Below are 22,818 nucleotides of genomic sequence, written 5' to 3'. Positions count from 1 at the left end.
CCGTCGAAGACACCTTTCCAATTGCATCCACAATACTAAGAGAATAACATGTATGTGGATGATATTCTTGCTGGTGGACACTGCATCCAATCAGCAGTTACTGCCAGAGATCAAATATCTCAAGCATTGCAATCAGCCGGCTTTCCACTAAGAAAATGGACAGCCAATTCCGACCAAATACTAAAGGATATCCCTAAACAACATCTCCTTAACAAAGATTTCCTGGAATTCGAAGACGCAAGTTCAGTGAAGGCACTAGGAATCAGGTGGAAAGTACATAAGAATGAATTTTACTTCATCGCAAAGCCCATGGAAAATTATGAGATTTTGACCTAAAGAACGATTTTATCAGCAATTGCAAAACTTTTCGACCCGTTGGGATGGCTTCATCCAATAGTCATCGTAGCCAAAATCATTATGCAAAACATTTGGCTTGAAGGCACAAAGTGGGATGAAGAAGTATCACCAACTACTTCCGAACGTTGGAAAATTTTTATGGAAAATTATACCGAAATTGATAACATTCGGACACCGCGCTGGACACACTTTTCTCCAACCAACAATTCGGAAATACACGGTTTCTGTGACGCATCGGAGAAAGCGCATGCTGCGGCAATATACCTCCGCGTCGAATCAAACGACCAAGTTCAAATCAATTTGCTATTGGCGAAGACTAAAGTAGCTCCCGTAAAAACTATCTCCCTTCTTCGATTGGAATTATGTGGAGCAGTGCTACTCGCCGAAATGATGGAAACATTAGCAGTAAATCTCAATTTAGGGAACCCATGAACCTATTTATAGACCGATTCCACGATTGTACTGGCTTGGATATGAAAGCCCCTTGTTCGTGGTCAATTTTCGTTGCACACCGTATCACGAAAATTGTCGAAAAGGTTGGAAAGGATAATTGGCATCATTCGGATTCGGGATCAAATCCAGCCGATATGGTTAGCAGAGGACTCCCAGCACATGAACAGGTCAACAATTCCTTGTGGTGGCAGGGACCTTCTTGGTTACAAGAAGACATCTCAAAATGGCCTATACAGAATATAACTTACAACACAACCATCGAGGAGAAACGAGTCAGTAACGACCAAAATGGATTTTGATATTCTGGATAGATTTTCGAACCTACCCAGAGCCTTAAGGGTGATATCTTATGTCTTGAGATTTCTCGAAAGAACTCATCCAAAGACAAAATATTATCTTAATAAAACGTCGTATCTGGTTTCATCAGATGAAATCGAATTCGCTACGCAACGCTTAGTTAAGATGTCGCAACAAGAGTTTTATCCCACGGAATACAAAAATCTGAAGTCAGGCAAGCTAGTAGATTGTAAAAGCGAATTGCTTCCTCTTGACCCTGTCTTAGACAAGTATTGCATTATAAGGACTGGTGGTCACATCCGCGCGGCTCTAGACCTACCATACAATGAACGCCATCCAATAGTCTTACCTTACACATGCAAATTTTCTTGCCTTTTAGTTCAGTTTATCCACGAAATCTCTTTACATGGAGAAAATCAACTAATGTTTAGGCTTATTAGGACCCAATACTGGATTTCTAAGGTTTAAAATATGATAAAATCCATCATTCACAATTGTAAGGTCTGCACAACCTATAAAAAACGTGTACAAACCCAACTTATGGGTGCCTCTTCTCATATGGGAGGTCTGTGGGAAGCAGGAGTAAAAAGTTTCAAAAGCCACTTTCGAAAAGTGGCAGGTTGGGATAAATATACCTTTGAGGAATTCACAACTCTACTTTGTCGAATAGAGGCTTGCCTCAACTCACGACCATTAAGTCCAGCGTCGAACGAATCGACCGACTTAGAACCCTTAACAATTGGTAATTTTCTGGTAGGCGGACATCTTCTCGATCCTCCAGAAATAGATTCCAATGAGAATCCTGCCTCCATAGTCAATAGGTGTCATAAATTAAAAGCTTTGCATCAAACCTTTTGGCAAAGTTGGAAAAGAGAATATCTCTTAGAAATGCAAAAGCGGGTTAAATGGAAACACTCGAAAGTAAACATCAAAATAGGGAATTTCGTCGTCGTGAAAGACGACAATGTAGCTCCGAACGAGTGGAGACTTGGAAGAGTGCTCAAAATACACCCAGGACTAGACGACCTTGCATGAGTTGTCGACATCACGACTAAAAAAGGTCAAATTACAAGGCCATTGGCCAAACTGGTTCTATTTCCACCAGCCAATGAAACAAGTGGAGAGGGTTTCACCGATGACCAAACCGATCCTTAAATTTGACATTCCACTTCTTTAAAATATGTAATGCCACTTCGAATTATCGGCATAAAATAAAAATTACACAACAATCTACAAACAAAATTCGCAAATAGGTATAAACCTCACACGCAATCGGGTATAAACCCACCCACTCATTCAGAGTGTTACGGCGGTAAGCCAAGATAGGGCGCGCTCGCAATAATGGTGAGGAGAAAAAAAGGAAAAATCACAACGATTACGTTATAAAAAGATACACAATAATGTTTATTAAGAGAAAAGTAAATTCAAATTCAGAGTTAATCCACTTAATCACTTAATTCACGATTTCCGATGACGGAAGTGCAAAATTAATTCTATAATTTTTAATATTATTGAAAGACTTACCTTCGGTGGCTTGGCTGCTGGCGGTTTCTTAAACGTTCGCAAAAAAAGTGACCGAGGTAAAAAGAACTTTAGTTCGCGGTCACCGCCGAATCCTAGGCTTAACTATTATCCGGTGGGTAAACGGTTATCGGTATATCCCGATAGGAATAAATGAAAAATGTGGGGTGAAAAGATAACGAAAAGGAAAAGTAAAGCGATACGAGGGTGCACCGCCATATTTAGGCTTGTGGCCTATTCATGCCGGCCCCCTTGCGGCGAGCACCTTCGAAACGAGCGTAGCGCCCCAACAACCAAGTCCCAAAGGGCTCACGAGAACGAATCTCAACTTAAATTTAGACCCTGCAGTAAATGCGTATGGAAGAAAGAATAGTATGCCCAGGATACGTAATTCGACCGACGCCAGACGCTTCTTCGTGGGATTCCTGTGAATAAAGAGATGTTAGTCGAAATATCCGTGGGTTGATTTTAGTGCACTTTACTTATTGAATGGACAGATGCCTGATTATTGCTGGTGGGCTCCCGACACTACCAACACGAATATGATGGCTTAAGTCAGCAGCCCGCCTACGTTCGACGGTGGTGTGCCGATAACCATTAGGCTGGCGTAGACATCGGCACCTAGTGTGAGCCGGACAGGTGTAGACCGGTGGAAAGCTGGATCCGCCAGCTTCATAAATTGGAATGGCGTGGCTACCGATGGATCCAGAGTTGCTGTAGGACTAAGCCGTGAATATCGTGACACCACTGTGGCCTGGGTCGTCACTGCTCCCGTTACCCCGTATTTCCCTCGTAGAACAAGCGTGCACTTCACGTGATAGGATGTGCCGGTACGCTCTAACCCGAGGTCCTTTGCGAGGTTGGCATCGATGATGGAGTTCGGAGCGCACGGATCGATAAGGGCGCGTACTGCGTGGAGCTTCCCTCCTGCTGCTATCCGAACGACCGCCGTTGGAGCTATGGCTACAAATGCGCGTGTAATGGTCGTTGCTGAAGCCGGCTGGCGTTGTTGGTTGGCGCGCGAGCGTGGTTACTTAGGCACGAGCGTTATACGGGACCGCCCTACCAATCGAGCCTCGGGACGAGCGGGACGGACGCGGTTCCGCGTCGCCACGGCGCCCCACGGTAGAGCGGTGCGATGGGGGGGAAAGGACGTGTCTCCCCGCGTTGTACGTTTGAAGGATCCTCGTGTCGTAGGAGCGGTCGGAAACGTTGTGGTCCTGAACCGCCCGGTGGTGTCGTGGCTAGTATTGCAGTAGGATCTTCCCGTCGTTCGATCTCTTCCTCGGCGACGTCCCCTTCCCACCACAGGGTTTGTTCCGTGACGTGGATTGACAGGGCTCCGTCGGAGCTCTCTTCGCCATCACTCTCGTTGGTGGAACGTCGTCGAGGTGTGTTGACGTGTGGTGCTGCTCGTTGCACCGATGACAGCGATCTTCGCTGGGAAATGTCTTCCGTTGGTGGAATGGCGATAAGCAATTTGTCAAATATCTCAAGCCTATAATCGTCTTTAGTCGATCCTTGTTCGTCATGCCCCGGTAAATCGGGCAGAGCCTTATGCTGTGCGATTTTTCACATAGCCGGCATGGGACGCTGAATGTGCTGCCGCGTGCCTCCGTCTTGGCGCGTTTATTGGACAATCCAGTCATTCTGGAATATCAAATTGTTAATAGAACATTCGTAGATACCCTTGGGTTGGGTGGCTTATGAGCGGAGACAAGGAGCTTAATAGGCTGAGCTTGTGGTTGGCGTACTCGGGATGAATAATCTGAGAAATAATTTGAGTGAAAGTTAGTCTGCCGACATAATGACGTGTAGTGGTTGAAACCACTGTTAGGTTTGGTAAAATTGCATTGAGACAGGCCTAAAAGTATCTTTAATTTTGAAAATATTTTCATCAGAATGAAAGTTCTGATGTTGAAACAATCAAGGAGTGAAATTAAGAATTATTAAATATAGATTTAGGACAAACTATATTTTTTGGTGTTTGCCTAAGGCAGGCAATACGCGATAATATACGGTATATCACGGTAAACCCGTGGGATGTCACGGCTCCTTGTAATTGCCTTACAAAATTTGGTCACAAAACTTACCCACGCCCATGCAATGTGACTATGAATATAACATATGAATGACTGTAAAATGACTAGTCAAATGACGCCGTACAGATAAAATGTGCGACAGATGTAAGGAGGCCTTTTTTCGCTGTCTGGGAACACTTTTTGTGTTGATTTGGGCCATGTTGTGTGAGAATCACAAATTGTGGTGTGTTTGTTGATTTCAACACAACCCTCGCGGGAATAGCCTACACTATCGAGTGTGGCAATTTGTAGAGCTGTCAGCTGCTCACTCTTCCAATCATTGGAACGAGACTGTGCGGTGCTGCCCATTGCAGTGTAATGATACATAATGGTCATGTCAAGACGTATTTAGGGACAGCTCGCGTCTGAGTCCTGACGCGACATTAAATTTATAGTCTGTTTTAAAAAGTTTAATTTCTACCTTCGTTATAGTATCGAGAGCATATATGACACTACTTTATTCTTGCTTGGATTTCAAGCTAAAAAGGACTGACGAAACTTTATCGGAACTTCAATACACAAAAACAATTTCAATCAGGAAAGCGAGACCACTATTGAGTGTGACATGTTTTGTTTATGTTTTACATTTTAATTTTGCCCTAACCTTTTTAACAGGGAAAACAATGCAAATAAACCGCGACAATTATTTCGGTCTCGAGTGGCTCCCCCCTTTTTTTTCCACAAGAAAGTGTGTTTTGAGTGTGTTTCATTTGTCGGAAGAAGGTAAAGTTGTTCGGGTACTAACACTCGAGTTTGTTGGATCCCGCGGATCCGACTTGTGATGCCATGGGGTCGCGCGCAATGTGTTTACGGCGTAAGAAAAGACAAAAGCAAATGTCATCGAGTGGCAACATTGATTCGTTAATTCACAATGTCATTCATTCATGGGAATGAGTATACGCACATTTTAGAATGAATTTCCAGGAAACGTGGATTTTTTCTTATTTACTGGCTAGCTCGACTAATACCATCTTTTTTCTTCTCGTTTCAGATTGCCGTCCATTTACATATAGTAGAAATATAAAGCTGACATTCTAATTTGAGCTGGCCGCAGACAAAGTATACATTAAAACATATTTCATATATCGTGATCGTACATTGAGTCCAAGATTTTATGATGAGCAAAAACAAAACTTTAAGCTGGAGACATTGGTGCTTTATCGGTAACCGTATCGGTAACCTTTTAACAGCTGATTCGACCAACCTTATGAGAATCAATGCAATCGATTATTGGTGCCGCTAAGGTCGTAACCGTATCGTAGCCAACCAAATGGGTTTTGGTTTACCGTCGTAACGATAAACAGCTGATTACGTTAGGGATACGGATACAGCGATACGACATACGGCACCAATGACTCCAGCTTTAACAAGGCTTACAGACATGTAATTCAATATGCAGATGTTATTGCCTGTATGCATGATGTGTCCAATTCGTGGACAAGTAACGTTTTACATTCCACAGTCTTGGAAACTCTGAAGGAATACCACCACTTACCTAGTTTTTTTTTTTTTTTGGTTTTAAACAAAATTGATATGCTAAAATCGAAGCGTATCTTATTGGACTTGATACGAATACTAACTAATAATACTATTAGTACTGCGCAATTAAAAGGGAATCGTAAACGAAAATTTCAGGCCAATCCAATTGAAAAGGTGAATGCGAGTGCACCTACAATCACAGGAAAAGTCAAGGGAAAAGAAGGAAGTTGGAGCAATTTCCAAGAAGTATTTCTAGTTTCATCCATCACAGGCAATGGATTGGGTGATATTTATAGTTATTTGACAAGCATTGCAAAAGATCGTTCTTGGGATTATGCAAAAGAAATGTTCACCGATGAAACGCCTGAGGAGCTCATTGTGGAAAGTGTACGCGCAAGACTGTTAGATTATTTGCCTCAAGAAATACCGTACAATTTGCAAAGCGCAATCGATATTCGGAGGAAAATGGTCACACCAATCTGACAGTCATTGGCGACAATGTTAGCGACAAACATAGCAGCAAATACTCGATGGAGTTAGCGGAGAAAGGGTGGTGTGGTTGCGGAAGATGCTGGTTATGATTATAATCCCTATGAAGGTCTTAGGCTGCGTTGTTAACTCGTTTGATGAAAACTGCTGGCTTTTTCGCTGCACGGTTTTACACAAAATTATACATTTTCTTTTTTTGCCAATCAGAATTTCAAATTTACACAAAGATTCATGTCTTGCACCTTTTTGTCGATGATGGAAGCTCCTAGGACTGTTGTAAAATTAAATAATTTATGCTGCCGCATTTGCTTACATGAAAGTGAAGACTCAACTTCCCTCGACGACGAAGTAGAATTCGGAAATGAAATACTTTGTTTAAGAAATTTGTATATACAAATTTTGCGTGCCACTGATATCCAAATGTTGACTTCAAGTAAAAACCCTGAGCAGTTGCTGCCGACTCGTATTTGCAGTGATTGTTCACATACACTTTTGAACTCGTATGATTTCATTTGTACAATACAACGTTCGGAATATTTTATTGGCCAATATCAAAATACACCGTCCAAGGAAGAAAAACCAAGCACAGGAGTATTTATAATTCCATATATAAAGGATGATATTAGCAAAGCTATTGATGGTGTGTGCTTATTGGCCGAGAATGAGGATGATAAGGATATAGCACAGGCTATTGAAAGCTCGCCCGACGAGAATGCGAATAATTGTAGCCTTGCTCAACAATCTGAGAAAGTAGATCAGGTTAAAGCAAGAAGCACTATATCAGCAGATGAAAATGTAAGCAACAGTACAAAAAGAAGTCAAGGGTTATCGATCGGATCACGATTGGTAACATTTGTGACATCTCACTGGCGGAAATGCCCACACTGCCAGCGGGTATTTGCCAGAAATATGACATTGGAAAAGCATACAAAAACTGCGCACACAAATGTAACTGCTGAGCATATCGCTGCGGTGGCGCCCAAGCCAACCGAGGAAAAGCCAATAATATGCGAACTACGTCCACGTACTTTTGCACGTCAATTTGCACTTGAACGTCACGTTCGTGCAATGCATTCCGGTGGTGGTGATCTAGAACACGATACAAACTCACAAAAATAAAAAACTTATAAGCGTGAAATTTGCCCATATTGTGGACGTAGCTTTGCTCAAGCTAGCATAATAATACACATACGACGGCATACAGGAGAAAAGCCTTATAGGTGTGATGAATGCGAAAAAGAATTTCCTCGTCGACAGGATTTAGTTGTGCATAAGAGACAGCATACCGGGGAACGACCGCATGTTTGCACCATATGTGGAAAGCCATTTATACGACCAAATAAATTATCAAGGCACATGCGAATACATACAGGACTACGACCGTACAAATGTTCAGAATGCGAAAAATCTTTTACACAATCCAATGATTTGCGCATTCATATGCGGCGCCATACCGGAGAAAAGCGTTATAAATGTAACGTTTGTGGTGATTCTTACATAAGTGGTACTGCACTTAAGACATCGTATGACGAGTAATCATGCGCCGCCTGGTAATGTGCAAGATGATCCATATGCCAAATGTCGTTTGAACAAGACCATCAACTTTGAAATTACTTCATGATTGAATAACCCAAATGACTGAAGAAAGATCTCCATGTCTTGATGATTATTAATGTGGATTTACATAAACGCTCATTTCGATGTAAACCATGGTAAGACGGTAGTTTTTAGTAGCTTAATAACTAAACCAAATATTTAACAGCAAACATTTTTTTTGTTGTTTTCTCAATATTATAAGTAAAGTTTTTCAAAGAAAATAAATAAAAGCGCAATAAATGCCAGCGCTGCGGCAGCCGCAGCTAAGACGCAGATCAGGATCGTGTAAGACTCATTATTTCTCAGCTGTGCATAATTGCCATTCGGGTCAGCTGGCCTGACAAGCTTTTTGGTGGTTGAGGTAGACCAGTGCCCAAACACAAAGATGATATGGGTGAACGCGAATACAATCGTCTACTCCAGTCGTGCTCTGGAATGGATCAGTAGACTACAAGAAAATCTGTAACAAGGAAGCACGCTCACCACTTGACACTCCTAGCAGAGACCGAACGAGCTGCTGTCGCAAATCAAGAGCATATGTCAGGATTGCTGGCATAAATAAGAAATTGCAAGGATATGCATGCAGAGCTTGGGTTGCAAATCTTTTCGAGACGTTTTGAATAGTTTCAAGGTAAATTTTAATTTTTTTTCAAATTATTTGTTCGCAGCTGTTGAAACATATATTTTTTTTTTTGACTGCTTATTTCAGTGAGAGGTGATTGAAGATTTTATTTGGTCTGAGATATGAATCAGAAATGATTATTTAAGCATAATCACATTTAAGATACATTTTTTCTTCTCGACAATAAATTAACTTTTGAATCGAAAATACCTTTGAATCTGAACGTATTTTATTCATCCTGGGGGATGATGTTTGAATGTTCTGGGTCGCTGGATATTCTGGTGGTAATATGAATAAATTTTTCTCTTTTTTTTTTTTTTTATGCGGTGGCAGATAGTTTATCTGCTTTAGTCTTCTATTGGCCTCGTTCGTGGTGAACGAGAGCTGGGTTATGGGGTTTGTTGGCCTCGTTCGGGGTGAACGAGAGCTGGGTTATGGGATTTGTTGGCCTCGTTCGGGGTGAACGAGAGTTGGGTTACTGGGTTTGTTAGAACGGTTGGGAGTTACCAGTCTCCCTCACCCTCACTGGAGGGTGGTAGTAGGACCAATTTCGTGATTGGTCGGGTGGTTTGTCCCCTTGCCGTATCCAGTTCGACGACTCGAACTCGGTTATCGGGGCCATAATGAAGGTTGGCTATCCGACCTAGTCTCCATTCGTTGGGGGGCAGATTGTCCTCTTTAATGACGACTAAGTCCCCCTGTTTGAGATTCGATTGTGGATGCTTCCACTTAACGCGCTTCTGCAGTTCGGTGAGATACTCAGTTTTCCACCGTTTGCAGAAGGTTTGATGCAGCGCCTTAAGTTTTTCCCATCGATTGATGAGTGATGTGCGATTCTCGCTGACGTCAATCTCGGGTGGCGATAGTAGATGGCCCCCGACTAGGAAGTGGTCGGGGGTGAGTGGCTCCAGGTTTGACGGGTCATTTGAAGATGGTCTCAGGGGTCGGGAGTTGAGACAGGATTCAATCCTGCACAGGAGTGTGCTAGACTCCTCGAGAGTAAATTTATGATCCGATGCGATCTTTTTGAAATGGGTTTTGAAACTCTTGACTCCCGCTTCCCACAGCCCGCCCATATGAGGAGCAGCTGCTGGTATGAAATGCCATGTAAGGGTTTGGTGGGCATATTTAGAGAGGGTTTGGTTGCGCGCATCAACGAGGAATGCCTTGAACTCTGAGCGGAGAGCCCTCGACGCACCGACGAAGTTCGTTCCGTTGTCGGAATAGAGGTTTTTCGGGCATCCTCGTCTGGCGAGAAACCGACTAAATGCTGCTAGAAACGCGGCGGTGCTGAGTTCGCTAGTCGCCTCTAAGTGGATCGCCTTAGTCGCAAAGCAGACGAATAGGCAGACGTAACCCTTAGACATGCGGCATCCTCGTCCGCTGTAAGACTTGATGTCAAACGGTCCTGCGAAATCCACCCCGGTGTTGGTAAATGCCCGGCTAAAGTAGTGCGTTCCGCAGGGAGGGTTCCCATGAGTTGCGTCGGGGAACGTTTGCGGAATAGCGTACAGGCCTTGCAGTTGTGTATGATGGATCGGATCATGTTTTTGACCCGAGGTATCCAATATTGCGTGCGTAGGAGCCGCAGCATCAGTTGGTTTCCGCCATGTACGGAAATGGTGTGGACAAACTGGACTAGGAGACGGGTGAGTCGGCAGGCGTAGGGGAGGATTATCGGGTGACGCTCGTCGACGGGAACGTCCCTGGATGCGTTGAGACGACCCCCCACCCGAAGGACATTATCTTCGTCGATAAAGGGATCTAGAGAGAGAATCTCGCTTTTGGTCGCGATGGGTTTCCCAGTTCTCAGAGCGTTCATTTCCTCGGCATAGTAGTGAGTTTGGGATATCCTGATGAAGCGGCTAGTCGTAGCCTTGATTTCGTCAGGCGAGGTGCGACTCTGCTTTAAAGGACGTTTTAGTTTTTGGATGGGTTCTATTGGCGAATCTTATAATGTAGGAGATTACCCGCAACGCTCTTGATAGATCGGAAAACCGATCAAGAATATCCTCGCTATTATTGAGGTTCGTTGCTGCATGCACTTGTACTCGTTTTTCTTCAATGTTTGTGTGGTACTCCTGTTCGCCTTGAGATGGCCTTTCCGCTTTGCCTTCTTTCAGCCAAGAAGGTCCATGCCACCACAAAGAGTTGTCGACTAGGTCCGTGGCTGGAAGTCCTCTGCTGGATAAGTCCGCTGGATTTGATGCGGACTCGACATTATGCCATGCTTTCGTTCCTACCTTCTCCACGATTTTTGTCTCCCTGTGAGCTACAAATGTTGACCAGGAACACGGGGTTTTCGAATCCATGCTAGGACGATGGTCGAATCTGTCCATAGGTGAATGTTAAATTTGCTTAAGTTCAGGTTCTCCATCACGGTTTCCAAAGTCTCAGCCAGCAAGACGGCACCGCATAACTCCAATCTTGGTAGTGAAATTGTTTTTACTGGTGCCACCCTCGTTTTTGCCATGAGTAGACTAACGTATGTCCTATCGTTGATCTTAGCTCGCACGTAAACCGTAGCTGCGTAGGCTTTTTCGAACGCGTCACAGAAGCCATGAATTTCTATATCGTTGGTTGGGGTGAAGTGCACCCACCGAGGTATACGAATCCGGTTAATGGCGGGGTACTCCTGCATAAAGGTTTGCCACCGATCTAAAGTGATTGCGGATACCGGTTCATCCCAGTCCGTCCCCTCCAGCCAAATGTTCTGCATTAGTATCTTGGCTCTTGGGTCGAAGAGTTTGGCGATTGCCGATATGATCGCCCTCTGTGTTAAGATGTCCTGGTTTTCGATTGGTTTGGCTGTGAAATAAAAGTAGTCGGAATGCGCGTTCCAACGGATGCCTAGGGTTTTTACCATGCTCGCGTCCGCGAACTCCAGAAAGTCTTCCGTAAGCCTGTGAGGTTTGGGTATTCCCTGTAGTACCCTACTACAATTAGAGGTCCATTTTCGCAGAGGGAATCCTGCTGACTTTAATGCAGCTGTGATTTCATGGCGAGCAGTGATTGCTGCCTCGATGCTATGCCCCCTGCAAGGACGTCATCGACGTACATACTGTTTCGCAAGATGTGCGCTGCGGTTGGCAGAGATGCCTCGACGTCATTTGCCAGTTGATGTATGGTTCTGATCGCTAGATATGGGGCACAGTTGACCCCAAAGGGTCTGCTTTGAGTCGAAAAACTATTCTTTGGTATTGGGTTTGATTTACCTTTACCCAAATTTGCCTGTACATCTTCTCAATGTCGCTGTTGAAGACATACTTGTAGAATCTCCATCGAAGGAGTAGTGTTGTTAAGTCGGCTTGAAGTACTGGGCCGGTGTGTAGAACATCGTTCAGGCTTGTGCCATTGGATGTCGGGCACGACGCGTTGAATACGACCCTTACTTTAGTCGTTGTGCTCTCTTCTTTGATCACCGCATGATGCGGTAAGAAATAGCAATCAGTTGATTGTGGTGGTACTACGGTGTGCACCTTAGACATGTGCCCTAACGTGACGTATTCTGTCAGTACCCTATTGTATTCCGTCTGTAGGGCCGGTGTCTTGGCTAGGCGCGTCTCGTTCCGATAGAACTGAGAGCAGACACTCTTAAGAGATGGGCCCAAACAGACGGTTCTCGGGAAGCTTTGTTTGAATGGAAGGGCGACGGTATATCTTCCATCTGAATTCCTTTCCGTTGTATTTTTATATAGTGCCTCGCAATAGGCATTATCTTCGGTCAGGGCCTTTTTTGTAGGTACGTTTTCAAGTTCCCAGAAAGCGGCTAGCTGCTTGTCTAGGCTAATTTCATTGAAAAAGGATACCCGCGTATTGGTTGGGCGAGGTGCATCTGCACGACCGGTTAAAATCCAACCGAAGACGGTTTCTTGGGCGAGAAGCGTATTTAGAACGTTCTTCCGTATACCGTTTAGTATTATCTGCGGATAAATGTCGCCTCCAAGTATGAGATCGACTGGTTCATTAATGAAGAACCTCTTATCCGCCAGAATCAGATCAGGGAACGCTTGCCGAGTCGTTACGCTCACTTAGCAAGTCGGAAGGTACCCCTGTTAATTGAGGCAGGACTAGGGTCACTGTATTGATGCTTACTAAGGGGTCTGTAAGCGAACCTAAGGTAATCGCACATGATTCCTTTACCTGTGCAGATGGTGTATTATTTTTTCCTGACACTTGCACATGCAGACGTTTGGATGGAAGGTTTATTCGCTTTTTTAGTCTTTCTGTTATGAAAGAGCATTCGGACCCAGAGTCTATCAGCGCTCTGGCGGAAAATTTCACTCCATTATAGTGTATATTAACACGTGCTGTTCCTAATAACACCCCTTTAGTGGTGTTAGCATGACACGAAGAGACGTTATTAGCATTATCTTGTCTTTTTTCAGACTCCATCCTTGCCCTAGCCTGCTGTGAGGTTGAAGGTGTATTGTCGGTGGCGTTTTGAGTCCACCTTGGAGGAGTTGTCTTTGGTTGTGCTGTCGGAAGATGGAGCAAGGTGTTGTGCCTTGCATGACACGTGCTGCAATTAAATTGGCTAGTGCATCGTGTCACGGTGTGTCCACCCGACAGACAATTCAGACAGTAACTATTGTTTTTTACAAATTCGATTTTCCCTGACGTAGACAACCTACGGAATTTTTGGCAATTTCATAATTTGTGCTCCGTACTGTTGCACATCTTACATGCCGATTTTGGTACGCTGGCTTGGTAAACCCCAAGTTTTCCCTAGAATTCGAATTTTGAATTTTGGGTGCTTTTGTCGTTTTGTTACCCCTAAGATCAGAAACCGTCTCTAATGTCTGGAAGCGATTGGACAGGAATTTGTCCATATCCTCCCATTTCGGGATATCTGTCTTTCGTTCTACGGTCTGTCCCCAAAGAGCCAATGTAGATTCAGGGAGTTTTGTGGAGCATAAGTAGGTTATGATTGCATCCCAATTTGTGATATCAATATTATGACATTTGTAGCGCAGAAATGCAATTGTTTATCTCCCGTTGCAATTTTTTGATTGAGGTTCCACACTCCTGTTCGACTGCCGTCAGATTAAATAAAAGTTTTAGTTGTGTGTTGACGAGGACACGTTTATTTTCGTACCTGTCGCTTAGATTTTTCCAGGCGATTGCAAAACCCTCGTTTGTTAATGAGCACCTGCCCACTATTTCTTTTGCCTCCCCTTGAGTTTTTTGTTTTAGATAATATAATTTCTCGACATCTTTCAGATCAGTATTGTGGATGTAGATGGCCGTGAACATATCTCTAAAGGCTTTCCAGGAAAAGTAGTCGCCTTTAAATACATCGGTGTCACAAGGCGACAGCCGCATTTTATGTCCACGGCGCGAAGAGTCTTTATCCTTTGCTTCATCTTTTGCCGGCTGTGGGGTGATAGCTTCGGCTTCAGCCGCCACAGCAGACATGCATTGCAGGTAGCATGCGAAGCAGCTTTTATTCTTCTTTCTTAGTGAGCTGAGCTCGTCTTTGGACAGCTCAGGATTGCTGAGAAGACTTTCATATGTGGACTTGGTCTTCTTCCATAGTGCCCTTAGCTCCTCTTGCAGTAGTGCAAGGGTGTGCTTGTTCCGGGATTCGGCCGGGGTGGAGTTGAAATCTTGTTCAAACTCGGCTATGGAATCAGCCAATCTAATATAAGTCTCCATTGATTTTATTAATTTGAATATCTTGATTCTTTAAAGGGTTCGAGCTTGGAGGCAAAATACTTAGTGGCGTTGGTGTGTATCTAACCGCAGCAAAAATTACAAGTGTGTTTCGTTTTTTGAATGTAGCCCAGCTATCAATTCTGCTGTGATTGTGCTTTATAAGTAAAATCTTTAAAAACACACGGATTGAAACTCTGAACTGATTGTATGTATTAACACAGAAAACAATCTTATGTGAATTTAGTGATAAGCGAAAAAAATGAATCAGATGTAAATCTTGATGTGAATGAATGTGTGGCCAGTACTGAACCACTTATAGAGATCCTCACGAGGATTGTGTAAGCCACAGATAGAAATCCTGACGAGGATTTAATGTGTATACAGTGATATGGAAATAAACACAGATAGAAATCCTGACGAGGATTTAGTGTGTATAAAGTGATATAAATATAGTGATATGCAGCACAGATAGAAATCCTGAAAGGTTCTAGTGTGTGCAAAGTGATATTAAGCACGGATAGAAGTCCTGAAAGGATTTAATGTGTCTACAGTGATGTGCAATGCAGAGAAGAGAATCGTCTGCAAATATTTAATGTGTCTTAAGAGGTGTATTGGACACAGATAGAAATATTTTCCAAAAAATTTGGCGTGTTTAAAAAAATTAAAAACGCAAATGGTAATCCCAATGTGGATATAGTGTGTAATGTTTGAACCACAGATAGAAATCCCGATGAGGATTTAATGTGTATACCTAGTGATGTGAAACACAGATAGAAATCCTGACGAGGATTTAATGTGTATACAAAGTGAAAGTGAACGCTGAGTATTCCCGAGTAGCCAACCAGGGTATCTTTCCCAATATAAATAAGAAAATATATTTGTTTATCCAACTTAATGTGGAAAATTACACTTTTTATTATTTATTATAAAAAACGCTGAAAACATACAGCTATATAATATAAAACGATCAGTATAAAATTGTGTTTGTGACCAATTGTGATGAGCCACTAGCCACCCAACGCAGTGCTAATTTTTGGCTTTATGGTATTATTTCAGTTCGCAACTGATTAACAAGCTGATTTCCGTTCAAAAATAACGCAGTTGATTATATGTATATAATTCGGTGAAAAAATACTCTATATTAAATGCCTTCGAATTAATATGAATTAAGTGTATTCACAAATGAGCGATTTGCAACAATTCTGTGATTGATTGTCGCAATTAAGCAAAAATTACTACAAGCCACCCAACGAAGGTGAAATGCTTTAGAAAAAAAATTTTCTGTGGTTGCAGAATATTATGACTGCGTGAATATTGTGGTATTTCTTTGCAAGTTCATCAACCAAGTGAGAGTGTATGTAGATTGTTGCCGAAAATCAACACAACCGAAGAGACTGTCTATAGAAACAGAGTGTGGTTGCACAGTGCAGTGATAATTTTGTTGCAAAAGGAGAAAAAAAAATCCACTGACTGTCTTGCCTTGAGTTGTGTCGGAAAAGTCTTACCACTGGTGGGGGACTTAGCCGATAATCAAAAGGCGCTAAGTGTGCGTTTAAAACACAATGAACTTCCTCTTGCTTTGACTTGCAAATGGATATCACAAATTCACTCGATGTGCACCAAAATCAACCACTTACCTTACACAAGCTTTGGTAACGTATGTGATCTGATATGATGTTATGTGGACTGTTGATGTGATGTAATGTGGACTGTTGATGCGATGTTATGTGGACTGTAGATGTGATGTTATTGTGATGATGTGATAAATGGACGTGATATCGTATGAGTTGATTCGTTTTAGCTGTAGTGATGATTTTATGGCTGTATGTGTGTTGTGATGACCAGTTGGACTGTATGTGTTGCTCGTTCGTTTGCTTCTTCGCTGGTTGATTTTAATTTGTAAATTTGATACCTTTTGGTAAATAATATCTAAGCTCTTAGGTTTTTCACATGTGCTGGTTAATTTCTGATTGTAAAATTTGTGCTTCGTTTCGAAATATTAACTTTTTCGGCGCGTAAGGACCAAATGTTACGGCGGCAAGACCAAGATAGAGCGCGCTCGCAATAATGGTGAGGAGAAAAAAAGGAAAAAACACAACGATTACGTTATAAAAAGATACACAATAATGTTTATTAAGAGAAAAGTAAATTCAAATTCAGAGTTAATCCACTTAATCACTTAGTTCACGATTTCCGATGACGGAAGTGCAAAATGAATTCTATAATTTTTAATATTATTGAAAGACTTACCTTCGGTGGCTTGGCTGCTGGCGGTTTCTTAAACGTTCGCAAAAAAAGTGACCGAGGTAAAAAGAACTTTAGTTCGCGGTCACCGCCGAATCCTAGGCTTAACTATTATCCGGCGGGGTAAACGGTTATCCGTATAAACCGATTGGAATAAATGAAAAATGTGAGGTGAAAAGATAACGAAAAGGAAAAGTAAAGCGATACGAGGGTGCACCGCCATATTTAGGCTTGTGGCCTAAACACAGAGTATTAATAATGCGTAGCATTGAAATTGCAAACAAATTTACATATTTATTTTAAACCGGAATCGAAAATAATATTTTTAGAGTTTAATTGCTGTTTCTTATTTCTCATAATAACTTACAACATTTTTGTAGGGTATTGTGAGACACAGCAAATGAACCAAAAACAATACAAATAACGTGCTTACTTTTCACTCAAAATAAGAAAATTATGCACAAAGCATTTAATTCCGGATTTCCTAATCAATTAAAATATGCAAACCTGATGGACGCACTCCATTAAATAGTCCTTAAGGGTTTTTCTTGCCTACTCTTTGTTGTTGCTGCCTGTGCAGCGACCGGTAACACTGCAACATAAATCCCTTTCAGCATAGTTTATATACATATGTACACACAGGGACATCATTTAATTGGCATAATCTGAAAAGAAAAGTAAATACAAGTTAGCCAAATCATACAATTAATAAATTACAAAATTCCTCTATGTATACTTACCGGTATGTTAACTATGTAATTACATTTCGATTTTGTCATTTACATGACATTTCATCTACGCGGTATGGTATTGCCAAAGCGAACATTTTTTTTACACCAATATGGGTGTTTTAGTGGAACATGATCCGTTCCAATTTTTTTTTTTTTCAATGTTTGTAATTACTGATTTCACGATTACTTTATTGAAAAATATTGCAAAATAAGTACGAATTGTGAGAAAATGGTTCAAAACTCAAAAGGTTTGAATTTTTTCGCAACAAAAATTTTTTCAACTACAATATTTTTACCGAAATCCACAAATTTAGTTGGAAAATGCGAAACTTTCTTGGGTGGTAGGAAACTCTGTGATAAATTAAATCACAAAAATAAAAACGAAATTATAAATTTGCGATCAGATTCGAACATACACATTTTTATTTATTCTATTCAGTAGAAATTGTGAATTGATCACTCGCAAGTGAAATTTATTAATTTTCTACGTATGATTCTAATGCAGAAACACGAAATTTAATATAAAGAACAGACAGGATGTACTCAGGGAGCATTTAGAAAGTGATCAATAATGCGTTGATAAACAGCTCACGCGGTCATTCTTTTTCGCTATTGCAAATGCATCACTGCACGAACTTTGGACAACCCATATGCAGGTCTATCTGCTATAAGCGCCTGTCAGAGGGTCAATACGAATAGAAAAAAAATTTCATATACATATGCCATTCAGCGTTCGCCACTCAACCAAAATTAATTTTTTAAATAAAACCAAAAATAAAAATCCTCTTCGTCTGGATATAATAACATTTAACCTCATAAAGTTAAAATCTGGAACAGAGACTTAGCCTCTTTGTCCAGATGGAAAATTAATTGTCACATAATATAACAAATAAATCCAATCTGGCACGGAGACACGTCCTCTTCGTCTGGATATAACATTTAACCTCATAAAGTTAAAATCTGGAACAGAGACTTGGCCTTTTTGTCCAGATGGAAAATTAATTTACATTCGTCGAAATCTGGAACGGAGACGTCCAGACTACGAAAAATCTTGGAACTCAAAAGAGATAAATACAAATAAATATAGTCCAAATATGTATACGGTATAATGTGCGTTGAATTATAACCCGTTCTTGTTTTCAGCTTTAATATGTTGCTTCTTTTTCCTACAGCGGCTACTATATGCAAGCAAGTCCGGACGTGATCAGCCAACAAAATCTCATTCAATAATACAAACATATTGTATCTTGTTTTAAATAATAAATGCGCGTGACCGCTTCAGCATGACCTTCCTTCATTTTAAGATGTTGCTTACCGCAAGGGAGCCGGCATGTTTAGGTCAGGACCGAAATATTTATATACTGCAAACACGGCCACTCCAATATATAATTTATTTAGCGCAAAGACATTCATACATACTTTCATGTACTGCACATTAACATGCATACACATTCATGTATGTTCACATATATGCAACACTAACACGGGTAACTGAGTTTTCCATCGGATAAAAAATATCCCTTGGAAAACCACCGCACGGTCTCCGGTTCGACAACACGGAGATCACTTTCCATTTTGCGTTTTAATTTCAACCACGAAGGAAGAAGGTCAACTGCTGCGGTCCTGCCACATCACAATTTATACGAAAGGTAAAATATTGCACTGACTTAACAAATAATAAATCAATTATTATACCATACTAATATTGAATTTATTTGTGTTTCCTTTTCCTTTTAATTATATTGGACCTCCGCGCACCGAGCGTTCTGTGAGGCCAAAACTTGCGCTTTGCCCCAATTGTCTTAGGAAAGGCCACCAACTGAAAGATTGTAAATCTGGTTCTTGTAGGACCTGTCAATCGCGACACCATACCCTTCTGCACTTTGATCGCATACACACATCTACATCTACCAATCAATTGCCAGCTTCTCAATTTATCAGTTCGCAGTCAAACGCGATGGTGGCAACGTCCTCTGTCCTTGTCCATGCACTTCCAGCAAGGTCTCGTTTCGATGCTATGTTTCTCGCTACTGCCACTGCTCTTCTGAACTAGGGCTCGCAACTTAATTTTGTTACTAATCGCCTTGCCAATCACCTTTAGCTTCGTAGAATGAAATGCTCGGCAGCAGTTTCGGGCATTGGAGATGCCAACTTTTTGACAGAAGGATGTTCTGTTGATATTGAGCTGAAGTCGCGGACTTCAGAATTCGTAACGCAAATCACTGCTGTTGTCGTGCAAAAAATTACAGATAATCAACCTATTTTTTCTTTGAATACCGCTGACTGGAACGTCTCATCCAATATTCCAGTAGATGATCCTAATTTCAACATACCGCAGCGTATTGACTTGCTCATCGGAGCCAATCTATTTTTCGAATTGCTTTGCGTGGGGCAAATCCATTTAGCTTCAGGATTGCCGGTGCTTCAAAAGACTCTCTTCGGATGGGTTTTGTCAGGGGGTGCGCAGCACAATTTAAAACTTTCGTCGTAAATCAAAAATGAGTTAGTGACATCGAACCAAATAATGGATTGGATGATTTTGTACGTCGTTTCTGGAAGTAGAACACATTTCTGGACTCATATCTAAAGCCACAAAAGAGGAGCTCGATTGCGAGTCCCATTTTTCACAAAACCGTTCGCGCTTGCCTTCGGGTGAATATTCGGTTCGCATGCCAACAAAGTTTGATCCGCAGTTGTTAGGCGACTCATAAATGCAGATTAAACGGCGATTTAAAACTCTTGAGCGCAAACTACTTCGGAAGCTATCGCGCCTTCATAAAAGAATACCTCAATTTGAAGCACATGTCATTAGTCCCCACGCTAGCTGTGGATAAGTGTAAACACTTTATTCCACATCACTGAGTCTTCAAGGAAGGTAGTTCTACAACGAAGCTTAGAGTTGTATTTGACGGCTAAGCTGCTACAACCTCGGGCTTATCATTGAATGATATAATTATGACAGGACCTACAATTCAGCCCAAATTATTCATCATCCTTATCAGATTTCGTTCCTTTCGTGTAGCGCTTGCTGTATCGCTGTGTCAAGGTATCGCCCCCCGACAACCGGCTCCAATGCATTTTGTGGCGTGACACTCCAGGGGGTGATCTTAGCGTTTATGGACTAGACACAGCTACTTCTGGAACTAAGCCAGCAGCCTTTCTTGCTATTTGGGCAATGCATCAGCTTGCTGAGGACGAATCCTCATAATTTCCTTTAGGCGCCAAAATCGTTATGCGGGACTTCTATGTTGATGACCTGATATCTGATGGGAACACGGTAGAAGAAGCTATCGAAATCAGGAAGCAAACAACAAATCTGCTCTCCCGAGGAAACTTTCTCTTGCGTAATTAGTGTTCCAATGATCCGGACGTGTTGCATGGTATTCTTGATGCGGACCGTGAAAGTTTTTTGAAATTCGATAACAGCAACAACATTACAAAGGCATTGGGTCTTGTATGGAATCTGCAAGGATATTTTTATACCTTTCATGAAAATGAAATGGTATATTAACTTTGGCACGAATCTCAAAATTGTAAGTCCTTAAAGGAAAATAGATACACCCACCATTAAGTATACCGAAATAATCAGGATGAAGAGCTGAGTTGATTTAGCCATGTGCGTCTGTCCGTCAGTCTGTTTGTATACAAACTAGTCCCTCAATTTTTGAGATATCTTGATAAAATTTGGTGATATATTTAGGTGTCCGATTGGACATTTGTCGGATCGAACCACTACAGCATATATCCTCCACACCACCGATTTTTCAGAAAAATAGGACTTTTTGTCATATTTTCCTCAATTTATCAGACTGAAGCTTTAAACTTCACCATATGCTTTCATATTGTTGTCTGAAAAGATGGATGAGATAGGTCGTATATATAGTATATATCCCTCACAACCGATTGTTCAGATAAGAAACTTGTCGTAATTACTGCCCCATTTTAAGAGCTAAAGGCTTCAAGTTTCAACAAATGCTTACGTATATAGCATATATTGTTGTCTGGAAAAATCATAGACCCCGGTTATATATATATTATATTTACATATGGTGGTATATATAGCATATATATACTTTTTCGCAATTTCAGCCCCATTTTAACAGCTAAAAGCTTCAAATTTCACCAAATACTTACGTATATAGCATATATTGTTGTCTGAAAAAATCATATACATCGGTGGAATATATAGTATACTAGCAGACCCGGCAGAAGTTGTTCTGCCCTAAATTTGGCCTATCTGCATACATTTTAATAAGCTTTTTCCATCTAACTCTGCCCTCCCTCCTCTTCACTTTTTCCTAATCCTTTCATTCACTCCTCCCTCCGTCTTTTTCTCTTCATCTTCGTCTCGTTCTACCGCTATCTCAGTCTCCTTCTCTCTTTTATCTTCTCTCAAGTTCTTCTCATTCTTCTTCATCCCTTATTGCCTGTCCCAGAGGGCGGTATGTATTTTGTTCCAGTCCCACTCCGAGTCTCAATCCCAGTCCTGGTCCTAATCCCTGTCCGAGTCCGTCTCTGGTCTACCTCCCGGAAAAAAGGATCGTAGATATTAATATAGGTAAATTTGTATACCAAATTTCAGGCAAATCGAATAGGACGTATGTAAATAGGTATGTGGGTATTATTAATTCATGTCTTTATTTCGGCTTCACATGAATATTTATCAGTTTTGCCAGGTTGATGCGACTAAATCGAATATCACAATGAAAATTACTTTAGAGCTCTCAACAACAGCTTTCATTTGACCCAGGGGTATGAAAATTACCCTCTACTAAAGCACTCACAAACAGCTTTCATTTGTTATCCATATTCTATAAACATATTCTAGGGGTACCCGGGTCAACGTTTCGGCCTATATCTCGAGACCCTGTACGTCGATATCTATGTAATAACCACAGCGTGAGGTATACGCAACTTGCACGAAAATTTGAACGAAATCGACCGACGCATTTCTTCAAACACCGGCGACCAACTAAAACACATTTTAGCCTTTGTTTATATATATATAGATTTTTATTTTTCACACTTCACTATAATATTAAAACGAAATGCAGATATTCGTTGCTTTTGAAATTCGGCTTAAATATAGCACATGGAACAACTAAAGACTCTCCTGAATTAAAAAAATGTCTTAGTGCGTCTAAACCGCGGGCCCCCCTCAAAAACCCCGGGCCCGGAGGTATTCCCCCCCTCTCGTAGGGCCTGGTGATGTGCTATACTTGATATCATTCTCTATAATATTTTTTATTGATAAGCATGTTTCTTAATTAAACACCAACCGATTACACGG

The 22,818-nt window shown here is 41.5% G+C and overlaps 1 protein-coding gene and 2 pseudogenes across 24 annotated transcripts in view; all 3 read left to right on the top strand.

Annotated features, from left to right (window-relative positions):
• LOC137236879 (protein eva-1) overlaps nucleotides 1-22,818 on the top strand; it is a 3,007,131-nt gene that overhangs the window by 937,202 nt on the left and 2,047,111 nt on the right. The gene's annotated exons all lie outside the window — the stretch shown is intronic.
• LOC137238673 (GTPase Era, mitochondrial-like) lies at nucleotides 418-6,769 on the top strand (annotated as a pseudogene).
• On the top strand, nucleotides 6,860-8,298 carry LOC137238672 (zinc finger protein 436-like; annotated as a pseudogene).

Source organism: Eurosta solidaginis, chromosome 1 (genome assembly GCF_040869045.1).
Source record: "Eurosta solidaginis isolate ZX-2024a chromosome 1, ASM4086904v1, whole genome shotgun sequence".
Lineage (NCBI taxonomy): Eukaryota > Metazoa > Arthropoda > Insecta > Diptera > Tephritidae > Eurosta > Eurosta solidaginis.
The sequence above is the reverse complement of the archived record's forward strand: the minus strand, read 5'-3'. Positions and strand labels throughout refer to the sequence as shown.